Source organism: Helianthus annuus, chromosome 7 (assembly GCF_002127325.2).
Source record: "Helianthus annuus cultivar XRQ/B chromosome 7, HanXRQr2.0-SUNRISE, whole genome shotgun sequence".
Taxonomy (NCBI): Eukaryota; Viridiplantae; Streptophyta; class Magnoliopsida; order Asterales; family Asteraceae; genus Helianthus; species Helianthus annuus.
The window spans coordinates 84,949,906-84,955,219 of NC_035439.2; positions in this window are offsets into that span (position 1 = coordinate 84,949,906).

Genomic DNA, 5,314 nt, shown 5'->3' on the forward strand with positions numbered 1-5,314 from the left:
GGACTCCAAAGCCAACAGGGCTTTGGATGGGGATTCAGCGGTGTCTGGTATGGATGCAGTGTGATGAGCAGTGGTTAAGTCAGGGGTTTGGACAGTTTTAGTACTGTTTCTTGCTAACCACTGTTGAGGGTCTTGCCCAATCACCTGCTGATACCCAAAAGGATGCCTATTCACTCTGGGTTTAGAGGGCTTTTTGTAGACCTCATAAACGTGTGGAATCCTTTGGTAAGACTTTTTCCTTGCCTTTTCTGAACTGATTGGCAGGAGGTGCATCAGTAACCTGAACATCTCTTTTGACAGATGTTTGGTTCAGCTGTTTTGTGACAGCTGTTTGAACTGGCACAAACAGTGGTTGTTTCTTTGTGAATTTGACCGATGGTGATGCTGATGGACTCAAGGATGTTTTAGCAAGGTACTCATTCTTTTTGATATCAAAGTTTTTGAGATACACACATGCTTGAGTTTTGTGGTTTATTTTACCACAGACAATGCAGCTTTCAGCTGAAACTATGACACTTGTTTTGTTTATATCATAAGCTTTTAAGTGGAAACAATCTTTTGTTAGATGGTTCCTTTTCTCACAGAATTCACAAAACAAGTTATCAATTTTTTCTTTCTTCTTCCTCTTTTCAGACTCCTTTGCAGCAGAGGTTTTAACCACTGCTGGGATGTCCTTAAGAGGAATGACTTTAGCTTTTGGAGCTTTAACACCATCAGTTGATGTAAAGTCCATTGGCTTGTAATTTTCAAGAATATCACACTCATCAGACCATTTTGGTTTAAATTGATGATTTTCAATCTCCTCAAAAGCAGAGGGACCCATTGGTCTGTCAAGTGTGATTTTGTTACCAAGTTTGTCAGTGATTTTCACTTCTTGGCCATTCTTGTTTGTGGGGATGAACTCAGTAGTTACATCAGTGGTTGAAACAGATTTTTCAAAAGCAGTGTTTTCATCATCATGTTTTCTATAACCAACCCCAAATTTCACATTGCTTTTTATCTGTTTCTCAAGCATAACCTCATACCCTTTGCATGATTCCACCCATCTCTCACATGTGATCTGGGTGGACTCTAACTCCTTTTTGCAACCTTGGTATTTTTCTATCAAGGTTTGGAGTTGAGTTTTGGTTATGCTTTGCTCTTCTTTCATGCTGCAAATCTCTTTCTCTTTTTCAGCCAATTTGTTTTTAAGTTCTTTTAGAGACCTTTCAAATATGACTTCATCAGATAAGATTTTATCACGAAGGTTTTCATTCACCTCTTTGATGTTAGCAAAAGCAGCAATGCAATTGTCAGAACACAGTTTTTCAAGAACTTGAGGTGATACCTTTGCAGCAGCCATCATTGCACAATCACATTTAGGATTTTCCTCATCTTCAGCTCTCTCTTCTATCTCACCTATCTTTTCTTCTTCGGACCATGGATCTGTCAGTGGTTCAATCAGGGTGCCAGAACTTTCTTCCAACAGTACTTCTTTTGCCACAGCAGTGACCACTTCTTCAATCACCTCATCCACTGTTTCAGAGGCCAGCTGTTCCTCTTTAGATTCAACCCCCTCCTGTATTGATTCTAATGCCATTAAACAAAATTCATCATGAGAAGAAACATTAGAAGCATAGAGTGTAAAATTCTCATCACTGAGGTCTTCAGGCATACTGCTCCAGTCAACAAATTCTTGAGTAAAGAAACTTTGTTGATCTGGTTGTTTTGCTACTGGAGCAGTGGTTTGTGGTGCAGGTTGCACTTGTGCCTGGGGAGCAGGGGTTTGAACATATTGGATCTGTGGAGCAGCTGTTTGGACATAATGCACTAGCACAGGAGCAACAACATAGTGAGCAGTGTTCACATGTGCTGCTGGGGCATATTGGGCATAGTGCACAGTGTTTTGACTTTGAGGTCTAGGATTTGAACTAGGGTGAGTGATTATGGGACCAGTTGTTTGACTCCTACACTCTCTAGCAAAATGTCCTAACCTGTTACACTTATAACACTTGATTTTCGATTTATCCAACCCAACCCTTAGATTCCCATGCAACCCTGGGAATTTTCGCCCTGTTCTTTTATAAAACTTGCTAGTTCTAACACTTAGCAAGTCCAGTTGGTGCAGAATGTCCATTTCCTCTAGATCAGTGGGGTCAAAATGTTGTAGATCATTTAGTTCAAAGCTCAAATTGTCTGACATCTGGTTTTCATTAGCAGTGAATGCATAACCTGTAGAGTGAGGATCAGGATTGTCAAAATTTGCACCAGCAGTTATGTCAATGAAGTGATCATAACCCTGATCCTTACCACTACCACCAGATTCTTCTTGACCCAGAAGAGCAGTGTTATCGAATGAATAATCATCAACGGTTTTCCCTGACTCTTGTAACTTCCTTTTCTGGTTCAACTCCCTTTCGTAGGTCAGGAGTCGACCATGGAGTTGGGTCAAGGTCAGATCCTTGAACTCAGGTGAATTTCGGGTGACAAACGCTATTGTGTCCCATTTTTCTGGCAGTGACCTGAGGAACCTGCTGTTTTGAGTTGAGTTTGTAAAAGTAGTTTTAACAAGCCTCAGTTCATTGATGAGACAACTGAAACGCTCAAATTGTTGCGTCAGTGATTCACCTTTAACATGACAAAATGTTTCATACTGTTGGTTCAGGATTTCCCTATTGTTTTCTATGACTTCTTCGGTACCTCCAAACTGTTCCTTAAGCGCGTCCCACAACTCTTTGGCATTGTCACAATGTAACAATCTAGCATATATTTCGTTGGGCAGCGCTGATGCTATGATACTAAACGCTTTAGCATCTAGTTCAAATTTTTGATAATCCGTTTCAGTATAATTTTCAACAGGTTTTGGAACTTGTTTTTTAGTATCTTCAGCGCTTGGCACTGTAGAAACATGAGGACCAAAGATGACAGACTTCCAACAACTTGTGCTTTGTTGAGCGAGGATGTGACCCTTCCTCCTCTGCCAGATGTTGTACTCATTTCTTTTTAGCATAGGTGGTTTAAAGAGAGAACCAATGTTGTTTTTATCGTCCTCAGATTGTGACGTCATTCTTGTTGTTTTACAGGTACTGAGAAATCAACTTTAGTGGTGATTAATCCTTACTCTGTTTTTCAACGACGAATAAACGATCAGTATCAACTGTTTTGAGCTGAACTATTTACGTCAAAATGATTGTTAAATCAAATTTGACTGTCCAGGCTCTGATACCAATTGTTGGATCTGAGTTTGATTTTGATTGTATTTTATGTTTGAAAATAAGATGAAGATGGATAAGTGTGCAGCGGAAATTATAGTGAAAACAAACTTTGCATACAATCAAACGAGAGTAATACTTTTATCAAACATCTTTACATAGAGAACCGAAAGATTGAATTTATTTCAACTACGATTACAATGATTGATGTAAGAATGCAAACTCTCCCTCAGCCAGAGCTCAGTAGTTTGTTCGTGCAAAGAAGCCGAATGATGCAAAGAGCTAAAAGAACAGTACAAAATACTGAACTATTTATAGGCACTTGCAAACTACTGAGCATCTTTGCTGACGTCACCATGAAAATGACATCTAACCTCCTAACAAACTCTAACCTCTGATCTATACAGACACTGCTTGTGTTAACTACTGCTAATACATTCTATTACAAAACAGACTTTAGAACAGTTGCTGCAACCTTCTACTGCTGTGAACCCAACAGCACTTGTCCGGATCAGCAGTGCTTGACTCAAGGCAGTAGATTGAATCAGCAGGACTTTAGTCTTCCATCAGATCTTTAGTTGAGCAGCAGTTATGGGTCAGTAGTTTAGCAAGATCAGCAGATAGGAGGTCATCAGCAGTTGTAATCACTTCCAAGGGGAGAGATTTGTATATCAGCATCTGCTTATTTAGAATCCACTGCTCTGATCCAGTTTTGGCTTTAATTATCTGTTCCTCTGATAGGGTTCAATCCCAACAATCCGGGCTACTGAACGCATAAGGAACATGTAATTCGTTCACAAGATTATATATTTAAATAATTCTCCCAAGTTATAAAAGAGTTTGTGCCTTGTGCATTCAAATCAATTTTAATAAACATTTTACAAAAGTGTCGGTTGAATGTATTTACCAGTGTAAACTGATGTATTTTCCCAAAAAGACTAAATGCAGTTACTATGCGTAATTGGCTGGATATTCTCCTTAGCATCATAAAGAGTCTCGCAAGCTTAAGATGCCTTCGTCTGTTGAATAAAACTTATATTTTTATTTGATCCCCTGTGGATACATTTTCGACTATTCGTAATACTTTGATATTGCAAACAATGGTTGAAATATAATTATCTTTATGCTTCCGCTGTGCATTCATATATTGTGTGGTTTGACTATATTGTTGCCAACTACGTCACGATAATCCCCCACCGGGCCCACCGGTGAGACACGTGGAAATCGGGGTGTGGCAGCGTGGGACTAGAGTCCCATCAATTCTTTTGAGAGTATACGCCCCTTTGCCTAGGACTTTGTTTATGACATATGGTCCTTCCCATCTTGGCGCTAATTTGCCCGGTTTTTCAGCATTTGATGCTTCATTATCGTGTAAAACGAAATCACCCAGAACGAATGTGCATATGCGGACGCGTGCGTTGTAGTATTTTTCGAGTTTGGATTTGTACCTGGCCTCTGTGATAGCGGCATTCTCGCGCCGTTCGTCGAGGAGGTCTAGATCCAATCTTCGTTCTTGCTCATTATTCTGTTTTTCCATGGGTAACATGCGTGGTGATGGTAAGCCAATCTCAGCTGGGATGACGACTTCAGACCCATAGACTAGACTGAACGGAGTTTCGCCTGTGCTAGTCTTTGGCATTGTTCGATGCGCCCAGAGGATGCTGGGGAGTTCGTCAACCCACCCTCTGCGTGCTGTCCCTAGCCGTGCTTTTATGCCGTCAACAATCTGTTTATTTATACTTTCTACTTGACCGTTCGCTTGTGGGTGCGCGACAGAGGCAAAATGATGTTCGATCTTTATTTCTTTGAACCATTTTTGAAGATCATCCGAGGCGAAGTTTGTGCCGTTGTCAGAGATAATGCGCAATGGTAATCCGAACCTGCAAATGATATGTTCCCATATAAATTTGCGAATGACCATTGCTGTGGTTGAAGCCAAGGCTTTAGCTTCCACCCATTTAGTGAAGTAATCGACTGCTACGATGATGAATTTTACTGCGCCTGGCGCATCAGGGAATGGGCCAACAAGATCGATGCCCCATTGTTGGAATGGCCAGGCGGATGTGACAGGTACTAGCAGATTTTTTGGTCGGAGTGTCTTTGGTGCATGGCGCTGACAAGCT